Source organism: Delphinus delphis, chromosome 17 (genome assembly GCF_949987515.2).
Source record: "Delphinus delphis chromosome 17, mDelDel1.2, whole genome shotgun sequence".
Classification (NCBI taxonomy): Eukaryota; Metazoa; Chordata; class Mammalia; order Artiodactyla; family Delphinidae; genus Delphinus; species Delphinus delphis.
In genome coordinates, this window is record NC_082699.1 from 23064677 (window position 1) to 23082130 (window position 17454).

Genomic DNA, 17454 nt, shown 5'->3' on the forward strand with positions numbered 1-17454 from the left:
TTTAAATGCTTTTTTAAAGTTTTTACCAAAGTACCCAAACTCCAAGTGTAGTTTTCTGAGAATCTACAGCTCTGAGTTAAAATTTTTGTCCTCTGTAAAATACTCTTAGTGAATTTTCACACCCAGTTTTAAGAGTTTGTTTAATGTTTTGTATGTGTTAAGCAAACCTAAAAGTGTTACGGAATTTAAGTACTCCTTATACAGGTGACTCTAACCAAAATTTCACTCTACTATCAGCCAATGTTAAATTTTTATAGTTCTTATTCAAACCGTCTTTGTTTCTAAAATTTCTATTCAAAACACAAAAACTTAAAACATGCCCAGAGACTTCTTTTACTGTCCTGGTACCACTTATTGTCAATATGTAACATTTATTGAGATTTTTTTCCTTGAAATTTGACAAGAAGAATTAACTTTTAAATCAATGTTATCTAATTTATAAATATTACCTTCTTCTATTCCTTCCCCAAAACTCAATCCTTACTGACAAGCTACAAAGCACTTATATGGGACAGCATATCTCTATTCTATTTTAGTAAGTTCCTGCCAATAATTACTTCTAATAACTGAGGTATAGAGAAAGCGAGTAGAGTACATTGAAAGAGGAATTCATTAACAATTCTTTGGATTTTATCATTGTGAACTTAGATCCTTTTAAAAACACGTGTGTGTGTGTTCATGCACACACATACACACACAAGATCTTGCTTTACAATTGTTGAGCATTAAGGGTTTTCTACAAAAGGTACCATATTATAGACCATAAATATTCTTCCTTCTTGAATTGGACACACAAAAACCTTAGAGAAGACTGAACAAGAGCACATCCTAGTGTCATCTTTGTCATCATTTTCTCTCTTGTTCTCCTTTGTAATCAGATCAACAGGTAAGGAGTCCACAAGTCCATTCATATGTTTCCCTAGGAGGAATTTTCATATTGCTTTGTCCATGTGTTTATTCATAGAATCTCGTCTCTTGGACCCACATCTTAAGTGCAAGCCAGAGAGTAAGAAGATGCTGATGGACGGTGAGTGAAGGAAGAATCGTGCAGGATGAGACACTTCAACGTCATGGGTCAAAAGCAATTTGCTGCCTTTATTCCCTGTACCTGTATTTGTGGCATATGTGCAGTTAGGAGAGAAAACAGAAGAGGGTGTGATGGTCTGTGCCATAGTCGGGAGAAGAGGGCCTTGAGTGGAAGGAAACAGGGCAGCAGAGGGATGGTCCAGTGAAAAATGATTACCATGCTCATGAGGACAAAGAAAGTGAAATGGGATAAGATAATCTAGTTAGGTTCAGAAACAGAAGGGAGAGATTTTGAATCCTCCTTATACATAGTTGAGGTGATACAAAAAGAATACACACATATACAAAGAAATCCTAGAGTTGGGAATCTTCTGGGAATGAAACTGGTTTAAGGCTATGGTTTCAGGGAGGGAAAGAAAAAGGGAGAGGCAATCTGAAAGAACATTGAGCAGTACTTGGCATGTCATTGGATGGAGAGAATACTGCCCTGCCAGGTAATGAGTCAAGAATCATTCCCAGAATTCTTGCTTAAGAAAGTGGTTCTCAACTTTTAGCATGCATCAGAGTTACCTGGAGGGCAAGGCGGTTCTGCTGCTGCTGATGCAGGGACCACACTTTAAGAACCACTGTTCTAGAAGACCATTTGTCTTTGCTCATAAAGAAACTTGGCTCTAATAGAGGAAAGTTGAGGAGAAAACAAGTTGCTTGGCTTCAAGTCTATGAAAAGATCATGATGAGATACACAGTATTCAGTATGTATCTTTGAAATCAGCCAGGCTGCTTCAAATGATAAGAACTTTGTACTCTTCTAATTAGTTCAGGATATATGTTAAATTCCTAAATCGAGTGACTTGAATTTGGGGATGGCTTTGTTGGTTGTGATAATGGTTTGATGTTTGTTTTAAGAAAGTCCCTGCCAACTCGAGAAACCATGGATTCTCAAAATAAGTTTCCCATGGGAAGGGCTCCATAGAGAAGAAAGGAAGCCACTGTTTCCCCGATGTCAAATGAAATGTCCAGGCCTCTGAAGCCCAAATAAATGAGCAAATCAAGATAAAAGCATAAAGGAGATCATCCTTCAAATCCACAAAGGCAAAATAATTAAAAAACAGGTGAACATTACAGTGGTAATAATAGAACTTAATAATACATATTAATTACATAAAGAGAAAGCGTGTTCCTCCAGGGCCTACTCGTTTTGTATGGAACTATGAGTCACCCTACATACATATACATAACCCAACTTCAGACCTAGAACTATGCTGTTTAGACGAGTGGTTTTGAGCATCAGAATCACATGGAGGGTTTCAGAAAACACAGATTCTTGGGCGCCCCCGCAGAGTGTCTGATTCAGTAGATTTAGCACGGACACAACCATTTGTAGTCCAAATTCCCAGGTGAGGCATTCGGGACCACACTTTAAGAATCGCTGGCTTAGATCTATAGTTTACAACTTGGCCACATATTAGAATCATCTGGGAAGCTTTTTTAAAAATCCCAATTCTTATACCACACCTCAAACAATTAAAATCAGACATCTCGGGATGGAACCCGGGCATCGGTCATTTTTTGAAGTTCTCAGGGGATTCCAACGTGGAGCTAAAATGGAGAATTTCTACTGAGACCAGTTCTCAAACTTCAGCACGCATTACAATCAGCTGGAGGACCTGTTAAACCACAGATTGCTGGGCCCTCTTCTGGAGTTTCTAATTCACTAAATCTGGGCTGCGACCAAGGCTATGCATTTCAATCAAGTTCCCAGGTGACAATGCTGTTGGTCCTGGAACCACACCTTGAGAACCATGGGTCAGACCAACTTCAGCCCTTGAAATCTGTTGGGGGATCTGATATAAAATACTGAAGTTAGCCTCCCCTACCCAAACCCCCTGAAAAACAACAAAAACTGGGCATCGGGATTTAATTCATCTGGGATGGCATTTGGCATAAACATGTTTTTCAAACTCCTCAGGTGATTCCAATGTGCAGGCAAGACTTAGAATCACAGTCAAATCAAGCAAAGGTGAGAATGCAATGCATGCCTCACCTGCAACATTTGCTGCTTGTCTGGCTAAATATGACCTCTTCCAACCATATTCCAAATATATTCCTGCTTTAATCATTATATGCAATATACATATTTGCTTAAGAAAAATACTACATTGAAATAAATGGAAGATTATGGCAGGCATTTCTGAATTTGAGAAACAACTAGGTTAAGCCAGGAAGGGATTCTCCACCCCTCCCCACCCCTTCATTGCTATAAATGCAACTTACTGTCTGAATTCTCTCTTAGTGTAACATGGTAGCCCATCCCTTTAGTGATCTACAGCTAGTCATGTAAACAGAAACGTTATAACTGTTACTATAAAAGCAGTTTCTTATAAATGAGAATTTATGATTATATCTAAATAAGCTTAAAACCTAATCAAACACCCTGGTTCCAGGAAAATAACTTTGGGTTTGCACAACACAAGCCAGAATAACATTTGACTGCCAGATAAAGTTTTTGAACATACAGGGTCATGTTTAATCACATACTATGAGAATAACTTATCTGCTACAGACAGTAGAAGCTGAGATTTGGGAATAGGGTGGTGGTATGGGAAGTAGCAGATGGAGTCCGCTCTTAACTGGAGCTTCCTTGGCAAGCTCTTTGCTATCAATCAGATACATGTTTGTAAAAAATTACTTTCTACTTCAGTTTTCACTGGAAACAGTGATACTGTTGTGTTTTACAAGCTGATTGAGTCACCTACCATTCATGATCCTTCTAGAATATACTATGCAAGTCCAGTTCTTACATCCAGAAAGGCTTTAGAAGTTTTGCACTGGAAAAGCTGAGGAACCACTGCCCACCCACTAGAGTGGCTATAGCAAAAAAGTCAAATAATAGCAAATATTGGAGAGGACCTGTAGAGACTGAAACCATCATGCATTGCTGGTTGGGAATTTACCACCCGTTTGGAATCAGTTTGTCAGTTTCCTTAAAAGTTAAACATAAATTGACCACACAGCTGAGCAATTCTGCTCCTAGGTTTTACCCAAGACAAACGAAAACACGAGTGTGAATGTTTACATCACTATTATCCATAATGGCCAAAAGATGGAAGCAATTCAAATGTCCACCAACCAATAAATAGATAAACAAAATGTGTGTACAGTCCATGCAGTAGAATATTATTCAGCAACAAAAAGGAAGTAGTGGTATCTACTGCAACCTGGATAAACCTTGAAAACAATGCTAAATGAAAGAAAACAGTCATAAAAGATGACATATGATTCCATTTAGATGAAATGTCTGGGATAGGCAAATCTATAAGAGAGAAAGTACATTAGAGCTGGGGAGGTGAGAGGGAGGGAGGGATACAGAGGAAGTGAAAGCTAACGGGTACAGGGTTTTGGTAGGTTGTTTCTGTTTCTGTTTTGAGAAGATGAAAATGTTCTAAAACTGACTCTGGTGATGGTTGCATTTACCTGTGAATATACTAAAACCCACTGAATCTTCCAGTTTAGGTGGGTGAGTAGTATGGTATGTGAATTATATCTCAATAAAGTTGTTCTATATGGAAGGAAGCGCGCTGGGAAACGTCAGAAGCAAATCTCCAGCAGCCTATCTGAAGTAACCTTGGACGAGACCTCTTGGCGCATGCGCATGGAGCTGCTTGGCGCTAGTAGGAGACCGAGGCTTAGAGGCGCCGGCGCTAGGTTCTCAGTCTCCCTGCAGTCGCTGAATTTAGGCCCGGCCAACAGCCCCTAGCAGCAGCACGCGGAAAGGGCTGGGACCACTTATCCCATGTAGAATAAAACGCGAGCGCGTTCCCCGCGGTGCCCCGGCCGCTGGTTGCAGACGTCCGGCGGGGTACCTGGTCCCCACGGCTGGGCTGTGCGCCCCTAAACTGGCGGGTCCCTAAGCTATCGCAAGGAGGCTATCTGATGACCGTCTTTCTTCCCTCTCTCTTTCCCAACAAAGGGTAACTGACCTCCCGCGTGATCTGGCAGGAGCTGAGGTTCCCTAAACACGTTTCCCCCTATTGTGCGCAGACTCGCAGAGAACGCAGAGGAGCTGCCGGACCCACCGGAGGGACGCGGGACAGGGAGGCCCCGGTGGCTCCCTCCCTGGGCGGCAGGCGCGTCGCCCGCAGCGGATGGCGGGTGGGGGTGGTGGGGGGGAGGGGAGCTGTAATTGCGGCGCAGCCCTGGTTCCCACGCTCCTATTGTTGGCGACTTTGTTTCCAATTCCCATCACGTGTGCTAATTAGTTAGAGCTGCTGGCTGGCTGGGAGGCGTGTGGCTGCCCTAAAAGCAGCAAGATCACTTCCTGCAGGGAGCCGGGCAGACTGAATGCTACTCGGGGCTTCTTTCTCTCTCCTTTTCTTCCGCGCCTCCCTCTCTGCCTCCCAGGAGGGTGGGAGTGGGAAGGGAAGGGAAGAAATGCTGATTGTGGAGCAAATGCCACTGAATTGCAATGGCAACCGGGAGGTGCGGGGAGCGGGGGGCAGTAAGGGCGGGAATAGTGGAAGAAGCAGGATTAAAGGAGAAAGTCTCATTAGACTTCTAACCTGATTAGGAAATGCTTTACAAAATTACTTTCACAATTTTGTTCCGCGAGTCTTTTCCAGAATGGGATAATAGAGGAAAGGTTTCCACACTCTGAATAAAACAAGAACTTGCATCCCTGTGCAATGGGAGAGGGGGAAGAGAAGAGTGAAGCGCAGTTAAGTGGTGACTTTTGAGTCAGTGCCTTGTCGTTGGACTGAAGCTTTGAGTTTCATGCACTTGGGTGCTAAGTTTTTAGAAGGGGCGCAGGAATCTGTTAGAGACCACTAACAGGACAGTAGTAAGCTTGACAAAATACATGGGCCCACTTTTTTTAAAACTTGCTTTCTATGTTTCTTGGCTTTTTGTTGGGTTCTAAGATTTAGTAACGCTTCCATTTTCACGATGGAAGTCCCCACTTTGAAAATACAATATTATCAATACTTCTCTATAAATAGAAGGAAAGCTGGCTTTCATAAGGACTCATTGTATAAACGTATATGCTGTAGCAACAGGAAGAGGTTTCTGCCCTTGCCTTGGAAAGTAGCAGAGCGGTGGAGGAAGAAGACCAAGAGTACCTTCAGAGCTTCCCTGGTGGCGCAGTGGTTAAGAGTCCGCCTGCCGATATAGGGAACACGGGTTCGTGCCCCGGTCCGGGAAGATCCCACATGCCGCGGAGCGGCTGGGCCCGTGAGCCATGGCCGCTGAGCCTGTGCATCCGGAGCCTGTGCTCCGCAACAGGAGAGGCCACAACAGTGAGAGGCCTGCGTACCACAAAAAAAAAAAAAAAAAAAAGAGTAACTTCATTAATCCAGCAAGGATGTTTTAAGTATCTCCTGCGTGCCAGGCACTTGGCTAGAGCGGGAGATGGAGAGATGAAACACGCAGAACCTGTCTTTAAGTCACTTACAAATCTAGTTGAGGAGACAGATATGTATGTAAACCGATAATTAAGGATGACTCAGAAGTGGAGGTCTGCATTGGGAGTTATGAGAGCTAGGCGAGGGGCACCAGAGCCAGGCAGGGGAATTCAGGAAGACTTCCTCTAGAGAAGGGATGACTCATCTGACATTTAAGTGGCAAATAACAAATGGCCCAGAAAGGACGGGAGAAAAGGACTTACTTTCTGAAAAGAGGTAACAGGAGGTGCAAAAGGCCTACGGGACTCGATGGAGTAATGGAGGGGCTATGCAAACAGGTGTGCACAGCTGTGGCACAGAGCTGGGGGGCGGGCAGGATCGTGAAAAGTCTTGTTGAGGCCTTTGGACTTTATCCTAAATGGAAAAGATTTAAGTAAAGGAATCAGATCGTCAGATTTGTCCTTTAGAAAGATAACTCGGGCAGTAGTTTGGGGATGGATTGAAGGGACTCAGGCTAGAGGCAGGGAGTGCAGGTTGAGGACTAACCCAATAAGAGACTGAAATGAGCCAGATAGGGAAATAGTCCAGGTTCAAAATATATTTAGAAGGTGAAACTGAAAGAACGTGAGGACCAAACTTACTTTGGCAATAGGCAACTAGGAAGAGTCTGGGAAGACTCCAGGCTTCTGTCTCATACAACCTGGATGAATGATGGTGGGATTCACTGGGATAGGCAACTTGGAGGACAAAGAATAGGCTTGAAATGGAGTGAGATGATGAGTTTAGTTTGGGCCATGTTGTGTTGTAAGTGACTGTGGGGCATCCAAGTAGTGATATCTGAGAGGCAGATGGATATATGAATCTGATATGGAGCTTAAATGTGATAACGTGGGCCTGGGGTGGGAGAGGTAGCAGTAAAGGAGAAGAAGGCCGCATGTTTGCCTCTCCCAGAGGTCACACTCTGAGTGACTGCCCCTCTGCAAGTAATTTCTAGATATGCTGCTCCAAAAGGGACTCGGGAGGACTGTATGATCCCACTTAAATGAGATCTCTGAAATAGTCAAATTCATAGAAGCAGAAAGGAGATGGTGGTTGCCAGAGGTTGATGGGAGGGAGAAAACAGGCAGTCATGTTTTAATGGTTACAGTTTCAGGTTTGCAAGATAAAAACTTCTAGGGATCTGTTTCACAACAATGTGAATATATTTACAACTACTGAGCTGTACATTTAAAAATGGTTAAGATGGTAATTTTTATTACAATACTTTTAAAAGGCGGTGGGAGGGAAGGAGATAAGAACCCTACCAGCTTCCTCTGGACAGCATGAGGATGAAATTTGACCTTCTGCTAATGTACTCTCACCCATTCTTATGGGAAGGTTAAGTTGGAACAGACATTTTAGAATAGACAGTATGAATCAAGAGCCTTAAAAATGTTTATACCCTTTGACCTATATATTTCACTGCCTCAAATCAATTCTAAATAAGAAACCAAAAAAGTGGGGGAAAATGATTAAAAATATTAGATATAATTTTTTAATTCAGTGTTCAATAATAGAAAAACAAATAATTAAGCATAGTGAAATAACATACAACTGATATAACTTTTTAGAATTTACAACAATGTGGGGAAAATTTTTAAAGTTAAGTGAAGCAAAATTCAGGATACAGACTGTATTCATACTTTGATCACGACTATATTAAACACAATCTATACGCAGAATAAAAGCCTGGAAGAAAATATACTCAGATGTTTCTAGTAGATATTTCTGGTTTGGGTCATAGAGGGTTTTTTTTCCCATGTACTTTTCTACATTTTCCAAATTTCCATATGAAGCATATATTATTTTATAATGCGAAAATTAACCTATGTAAATTCTTTCCCATTAATTTCTTTTACAAAAATTTCTTGCAGTCCTTTGACTTAAAAAGAGGTGATTTGCATTTAGTTCAAAGCTGCAGCAGATTGTTACATAAGTGATTTATAAATGCATCAAAAGCCAAAGGGAAGGAGAAACCATCTTTCAGTAAAAATTTAGAAAGACTTTGAAAATTCCTTCATTTGAATATGTTTCTTTTTGCTGCTCTTGTGTGGGAAAGAGGAAGCAGGAGATCTTAGCATCAGGAAGTGATGTCGAACAGTTTAGCTGATTATAAGTGCTTGAAAGGCAAATTAAGGCCTTCCCTTTAATTGGATGTAATCGCTTAAACAAGGTAATAGACCACCTGTGGCTGAGATGAAGCCAAGTCCCGAGAAGCCCCTGAGACCACAGCTTGGTGTTGACCTGCCCAGAGGTCAGCCAGGATGGGCTTTTGATTCCATCTCAAGTTACACAGGCTGTGTCACAGAGAAACATGCTAATCAAAACCTGAGTGTACAATTTGGTTTAGAATATGTTGACCAAAGGAAAAAAGGTATAGAATCTTTCAAAAAAATTATTTTTAAAAAATAATCAACAACCAAGCAAGTGAAGAACACTTCCTACAGGCCAGGTACTTTTTGTAAGCATTTCTTATATAATGAACTTGCTAACCAGCCTGTGATATTGATTCTATTACTATCATCATAATCAAACCCACTTTGCAGCTGAAGAAACTGAGGCACAGAGTAAGATTGACTTGAGGTCACACAGCTTGTAGTGGTAGAGCTGAGATTTGAACCCAGGCAATTTGGGTCCATCATCTACGTTCCTAATCCCTAGACTATGCTGCTTCGCAAGAGCTCTTTACTCGTTACTTGTGAATTACAAACACACCCTACATAGGCTAGACCTTGCATTTCAAGTAAATGTCTTTAGCACACTCCCACCTCCTCATGGTATCAGAATAATCGCAGAAGCAGCATTAGGGAGGTGAAAAGAGCTCATTAAAGATTGCATCAGCAAACCTAAAATTACCAAGTGACAACAAATGTCACAAACACCTTACTCATATACAATCTTGTCTGAGTTTGAGGCATGGTGCTGGGGTGTTTTAATAAGGAGCAAATTAACTGAGGACCCCCTCAGAAGCAGAAAAACATTCACACGTGATTTGGCCACAGTGCAGCAGGACCATCCTTACCACAGCTAGGATAGAATCTGGGTTGGCAATGGAAGAAGCTCCTAGAAGAGCGTATAGCTTCTTGGGCCTATACTCTTCTTAACTAAGGATGCGTCCTCAGAAGTTCTGCAGTGACCTAAGTCTCCTTTGGACTTTTCTACTAAGTGAAAGCAAACATTGGGATGCAAGTCTAAAAATAAGCTTATCATCTTCTCCACAAACCAATTCTTCCTCCCAGATTCCTTAATCAGTAAAGGGCACTACCATGACCCAGTTGCCTAAGTTAGTGGACATCGTGGCTGGCCCCCCCAACATCCATTCCACCTGCCTCCTCCCCCAATCCCCTCTTATGACTGTAAGTCCACTGTAGTAATCTCATGTCCCATGCTGGTGATTGATAGCTTCAGGGTGGGCAGGTCTGAGTCAATCTAGGCCAAAGAGACCTGAGAAGAGACTTGTTTTGGACTTCTCAGAAGAGAAGCTATTCCCCCTGCCCCCATCCCATGTGAACAAAAACACATCCCTGGGGGTAGCCTTCTATTGATGTGATGGGAAACCAGCCTTAGGATGAAGCCAATGCTTTTGGTGGATGGCAGAGTGGAAAGACAAGGAGTGTTGGGCTGTTGAAGTCACAAACCCTAAAGCAGGTCCTAACCTTAAGTCTTCTATTATTTGAGAGAATACATTTCCTTTGTTTTTGCCAGCATGAGGAAGGGTGTCAGTTATAAGCAATGGAAATCATCCTCACCGACATATTTTGCACATCCAACCAATCAGCAAGTCCAGTCTGTTCTTTTTCCTAAATATTTCAAAATCCACACACCTCTCTCCACCCCCATTACTAATAAGGATCTCGTCCAGGCACCATGCAGGTCTCATCTGAGTTACTGCAAAGCCTCCCATTTCCAGCATCCCTTGGTTCGTTGGAATAGGCCTGAAAACAAAGTAAGAAAAAAAAATGTGGAAGTATGAGACTATGGCAGGCACAGCAAGAATTTCCTTGTCATGTCATAGGGCAGATCTGGAGTGAGTGCCGCCATGCCTTAGCCCATCCCAAAAGGCATATCAGGTAGCAATCCTCCGTTCTGAGCTCCTCTAACCTCTGGGTCTTCCATCAAGTGGGCTGTCAAAACCACCTAACTGTGGTCATGTCACTTCACTCATATCCTTATCTATGATACAGCCTTTCTATGGCTTGCCTGCTGCCTTTGCAGTGACCCCCTACATGACGCACCCTCAGCCTAAGTTACGGTTCTCACCAGCCTTTATGGCCTGACTTCACTCGGATACGCCAGGGCCACCTCACCAGGAAATGTGGTTCTTTCTATCAGTTCTAATCTCAGTTCGACTCTAGAAATGCTGCTCTGTGCTGGGAACGTTCTAGGCCTTAAAAGGGCAGACAACGAGCCTGCCCTGCTCTCTGTACCACAGGGTCTGACACACAGTGGTGCTTAAAAATATTCGTTAAGTGAGTCTCATATATATTGATGAGTGTGTTTAGTCTATACTCGAGCAGCTCACAATCTACTGAAGAGATAAGCACAGTCAGTCTACCGCAAGGCTCACTGGTATGTATATAAAGGCAAAAATAAAAATGATAACATATATTGATACTTTCCGGGCTCAAAGCACTGTTCTGAGAGCTTTACTGCATTCCCTTAATCTTCACAACGACTCTCGGCACATGCACTAGTACAGTATTTTCCACATTTTACAGAGGAGGAAACTGAAGCTCAGAGAGGTCAAGTAAGTTGTCCAGAATCACTCAGCTGCTAATGTGGAGAAGAAGATGAATTGCAGAATGGAGAAGAGAAATATTTTTTTAGCTGGGGGTCTGTAAAAGCATCTTGGAAAAGTGGGTTTTGAGTAAGTATCCAAAATGCCGGGGGAGTGAGGGGGAGTGTATATTATCAATTAGAGAAGAGCATGAGCAGACTTAGAGGTGGAGATCACAGGATTTATTCAGAGAACCACAAATAGTCCCACGTGGCTGAGTACAGGGTAGGCGAAGGAGGAGGCTGTGGTGGGAGTTGAGACAGGATGGATGGTTGGTAGCTCAAATGTGGAGAGTTTCTAGAGGCCCACCCAGGTTTCAGCCTCTCCTGTATCCTCATAATTGTTCTGGAATCTCCCATCCCTATTCAACCCCAGTACTTCAGGTGAAGTGCACAGTAGCTCCTAGTTTATTTAAACCAATCAACACTTGCTATGCCCCTGGCCACAAAGTTGGGCCTGTGACCTAGGCCTATCCAATCAAGTGAATGCAAGGATCCTTGCCCAGCTCTGGAACAGCACTCTCTGCCTTTAAAAGTAGTCAGGGGGCTTCCCTGGTGGCGCAGTGGTTGGGAGTCCGCCTGCCGATGCAGGGGACACGGGTTCGTGCCCCGGTACGGGAAGATCCCACATGCCGTGGAGCGGCTGGGCCCGTGAGCCGTGGCCGCTGAGCCTGCGCGTCCGGAGCCTGTGCTCCGCAGGGGGAGGGGCCGCAGCGGTGAGAGGCCCGCGTACCGCAAAAAAAATAAAAATAAATAAAAGTAGTCAGGGAAGCATGCAGTCCCACAAGCTGTTGGCTTCTTCTTGCAAGCCCAGGACCAGCCAGCCTCAGTACAGAATGAAGCTGGTACAACGGGAGACGCAGCAGGCAGACACAGACTTGGTCCTTGGTCACACCATTGAGCCACGGGACCAAACCATCCTGTAGCCAATTCTCCCATCTCTGGACCTTCTCATTACATGAACCTAGAAAGCAAATTTTTTACTTAAGCAGCTTGAGTCAAGTTTTCTGTTATTTGCAATATCAAAAGGACTAACTGATAAGTCTTCTTAGGTCACGTGGTTTAAAAGTATAATTCTGGGGAATGGTTTAGAAAGACCATTCACGGCCATGTGCAGGGTAAAGTGGTTAGAGAATCTTGAGGCAGGGAGATAACTAGAGGCCATCTCAACATGCCTAGTGAGGCCTAATGGGGCAAGAATTAAAGCCTTGACAGGGGACATAGGGGAATATTTGAAAGAAGAAGCATTTATTCAAAGTTTATTTAAATGGGCTGGTAAGTTCATCTGGGATTGAAATTTCATTTGTCCTCCTATTTCATTCCATTGCAATGGGATTTTTGTTTTGAAAACATGACTTTTAAGATTGTCAGTTCCCTGAAGTTTATTTATTCCTTTCAACTCTACAGAAACCAGAGAAAGAAAAGAAGTTATTTCCCTCGTTATTTTTATTATCCCATTTATGTTTTGACTTCACGTTGTTCACTCATTCATCATATCCCCTGCTAAATAGTTCATTATTCCAGGTGTTTCTGTCCTTCCAACATTCACAGCCTGATAGCCTAGCTCTCCTAATAATTAAGTACCCAGTTTCATCTGTTTAGCTCCTTGAGATCTTCCTTCATATTTCAGTGCCTTTAACTCCTCTGCGATACAAGGAGCTACCCTCACAATTCCCTCTGTTGCCTTTCACAGCTCTTGAGTGGCAACAGCCCAGTGTGTGTGGTCTGCTCAGTGTGCGAGTCTCGGCAGGAAGTAAGGAGTGGAAGGCGCCATAGGCACTGCAATTCCGCAGGTCAAGCCGAAGGCTCAGCCAGACGCAACTACTATACTGGGGCCAGCTCTGCCCAGCTGCGTGATGACAGGACAAGCCATGGAAGCTTCTGAGCCTTAGTATCTGCAGCTGTAAGGCAGGAATGATTATCATCCTGTACACGGGCTCTAGTCCACCTTACTCTCTTCTTTCATCCCCTCCTGTCTATTCCCCAAGGAGGATGACGGCTGACATGGATGAATCAGGGACTTGTTACTCGGCCAAGTGGTGAATGGTATGGTCTCACTCTTTAAAGAGCATTGATCTCTGAATGGCAGATCCCTCAGAGCCAGAGACCAGAAGAGATGGCGGGCTACTCCAGCCCGGGTTCTGCTCTGATCAGGTGAAATAAGCCAGGGCTGCTCTAGGCTTAAAAAGAATCTCCTTTCCCTCTCCTTTGCTTATCTCACCTTTTCTTGGACTAGCCTCTCCCTGGATTCGGAGCAGGAAAACACAGGGCTGAGAACTGAGTGCAGCATGGTGGCGAGCACCAAGAAAGGGCTTCGGTCTACTTTTCACGTTGCTGCCTCTCTGCCCGGTCACACAGGGAGCTCCAAGCAGCCCAGCCTGGCTTCCCAGGGGACACACTGTGTTCAGCAGCCAAAGACTTGGACTAACAGAGGCTTTGAATCAGCCTTGCCTTGGCGTCAGCACGTCTATCTGGGGACAGAGACAGAGCCACAGTACTAGCTTCTCTCAACCTTCTTCTGTCTCACCAGAACTAATAATAATATTGCCATCTTGTGGGACTGTTATTATGATTAAATGAGATCGTACGAGAGAAAATGGTTTGAAAACTCTCCAAAAATGTCAAGTAATACTCTTGAATTCTAAACCCTTCCAATTTTAGTTTCCTCATTTGTTAAAGGTAGTGAAAATATCCACCTACTCAAGGAGCTTTGAGGCATGGCTAGATGAAAATGTTGGGTTAAAAAAAAGGCAGTCCATAGCTGTGTGACAACTTCATTTTAACTTTATGATTAACAGCTTGGCATTGAAATCCTCTATAAAGTTAATACATTATTAAAACTCTTATAGGACTTATGCCTTGTTACCAATTTCCTAAATCTGCAGAAAACAGGAACAGTCTTTTGCTGTGTTCTCCCACTGATGCTACAGAGTTGTCTTTTCCCTGATATCACACAACAGTTTCATTTTAGCTTCCTTGAAATTACATAGCTTCTAGCAGCAAATGAGCCTCTTCTGATTCATAGTGACTCTACCCCATGATCAAGATCTGCCCTTTGATGGGCTGTTCATATCTGTGTATTGAGTGTGGTTGCCAAACTTCATGTAAGTCCCAAGTGGCCAGCATGGCCCTGACCCCCTAGGAGGTTATACTCCAGGCAGCTGCCACTGATCTTACAGATACAAGTATAGGTAAACCTCAGCCAGTCTCCTGCATGTGTTGCGAACATCATGTCTTCACCAACATAAAGAGCTAAACATGGCAAAATTTTAAATAAAGTCTACTTTTCTCAAAGCATAGTCAGAACTTTAGGGGAAAAGAGTTTTTCTAAAAACTGCAGGAATGGAAATGCGATCAAAGAAATTCCAGGGGTTGTTATATCCGGTAATAGAATGAATGGGTGCCTGAAGATACCACAGACCAGAAATTAAAATCAGCCAAATGACCATACAACCGAGAGCAGATCTCTTTGGGGTTTCTCCAAAGCTTCATCGTTCTCATAACCCGAAGCACTATACTCGTCTTTCCTTCTCCAAGGGCTGCCTTTGTTGAGCCCTGTGCTATCAGAGGGCTGAGTCTTTCTCCAATCTGTCTTCTGTGCCTCTAGTGGGAGGTCTATAGGGGATTGCCTCCCCCCCACCCGCCCCAGAGTCCAGAAAGAAAAGGGCAGAGCTCACATTCATGCCTTTCCCTGGCCACCAATCCCATCAGGTGCCCTGGTCTGGCACGTGGCACAGCAGTACATGCACAAAGCTAGGTCCTGAGGGGCTGGTACCATCTCTGAGGAGAATCACAGTGTAGGAGGACACAGTGGACTTTCTGGCTCTCGTCAACTGCCCTTGAACCACAGAAAGGAAAAACTTCAAGGCACTGGCCTCCTGGGAAAGGGTCCACTCCAGTAAGTCCCTTGTCATTTGCCCTACAACTATTTTTGAACTATCCCCAATATGCCAGACACTCGTAGGCACTAGAAACACCTGGTGCCTGGCCTCCTCCCAGAGCTAAGGTGAGATGAATCCTGCCCTTCAAGTTTAGGCTTCTGCACCAGCGAGGGATCCAGACCTTCTGTTTCCTTGCTCAGGGAACTTAAGGGCATCTCTTACTTAATAACACTAACATCTAACACTACAACGTTCACTTTTCTCAGCATAGCACTGTCTAGTAACATAGTGACAATCAGATATTTTTCCAATTATCAGGAGTCAGACCTCAGACAAGGAGGTGCAAGGTCTCCTTCCTGCCCCTCTGATGCCAAGCATTGCCTCTCTAAATAAGCAAGGAAATGACTCCAGTGACATCCTTTTGACTCAGATTATCTATCTGAGAAAAGGGGACTCAGAGTAAAGGTTGGGGTGGGATGGACTTCATTTTCCTGGTGCCCTGAGCTCTGCTAGCGTCTTAGAGTACGATGAAAAGATACTGACGTTTTCTGGGAGGGACTCAACAACATAACTTGATCAACTTCACGTTTCTTAGACAAACCTTTGTCATGGCCCCAAACCGAAGGATAACAAATTCCATCCTGTCACAGAGTCTGAATCGATGAGCTTTTGCTGAATGTCTGTTTTGTAGGTGGAGATGCCAGAGGCTCGTTGAGGCTGAGGGACAGACAGAGGTGGCTAGTAACTCCGTCCTTTAACCCTTCACCCAGTGCGCTTTGGGAGCACAGGGTGAACAGGCTAAACCTGCTGGGGGCCACATGACGAGGGGTATCAGCCTTCCCTGCACAGACTCTAGGCCCTGAGGCGCTCCAGCAACTCACCTTACAGATGCAGGGTTGGCCCCAGGGAACCACACAGCTCATGCCACCTAAAGCCTGGGGACAGGAGTTTCAAAACGGATGGCCACAGTCTACTCAATTTCATAGGTGATAACCAGCATTTTCAAAAAAGAAGAAGATAAGAAAATGTCAGAGTGCATTGCACATAGTAAAGGTAACTATTGTTTTGTGGAATTTCTTTTTTTGAACGCTTAAAAGAATTTTCTTAATTGAAGTACAGTTGATTTACAATGTCATGTTAGTTTCAGATGTACAGCACAGTGATTCAGATATATATATATCTCTATATATTCTTTTTCAGATTCTTTTATTTCAGGTGGGTAGGTAGGTAGGTGACGCATCATCATTGCGGTCGTAATAGCGAATGTATTTCTATTGAGGATCTCAGTCAAAGCAAACAATGGGTGAGGTGTGCTCTCATTTGTGTTTAGTCCTCCTTTTTTCCACTTTGCTCTTTTTTTTCTTTCCTTTTTTTTTTTTTTTTTTTGGGTGCATTGGGTCTTTGTTGCTGCACACGGGCTTTCTCTAGTTGTAGCGAGCGGAGGCTACTCTTCATTGCGGTGCGCGGGCTTCTCATTGCGGTGGCTTCTCTTGTTGCGGAGCACGGGCTCTAGGCGCACGGGCATCAGTAGTTGCAGCATTCGGGCTCAGTAGTTGCGGCTCGTGGGCTCTAGAGCGCAGGCTCAGTAGTTGTGGCGAATGGGCTTAGTTGCTCTGTGGCATGTGGAATCTTCCTGGACCAGGGATCGAACCCGTGTCCCCTGCATTAGAGGGTGGATTCTTAACCACTGTGCCACCAGAGAAGTCCCACTTTGCTCTTTTCAACCGTGCTTTCTCAGTTTTGCCCAATAAACAGTGCGTTTCACTCCTCATTCTTAGGCAATCGTATTCCCCAAAGCTGTCAACTGGTCTTTTCATACAAGTCAGGACCTTACCTGCCTTAAAGGGGTGACTTTAAGACATATATTCCTTTTCAAGAAAAGAGCAGCCTGGTAAATGTATCCTTCACAAAAATTCCAAATATTTTACAGAACTTAACAAACTGATTGCACACACACATACACACACACACACACACACACACACACACACACACATTTTCCTTTTTCTTGTCAAGGTAACAAATGGTAGAATGATTTTAGCATTTGACCTAAGATTCATCAGGGTCCCATGCACCGTGGCACCCTCGTTTTTAGGCTTCTAAAACTCGACATATTTGCAAAGGCCCCATGTGGCCGGTGAGCTGGACTGACCTCCAGGCCCTGCAGCCCTGTGTAGGGCTGAAGCAGACCCACTCCCAGGGACTTTGCTGTAGCCAAAGGGTTAATCCTCCTTGAGCTGAGTGGTGTGAACTCCTCACAGCTGTTTTAGCTTTTCAGGAACCTGACAAGAAGCATTTATGTCCGACCTAAACCTCACTTGTTGCAACGTGACTCC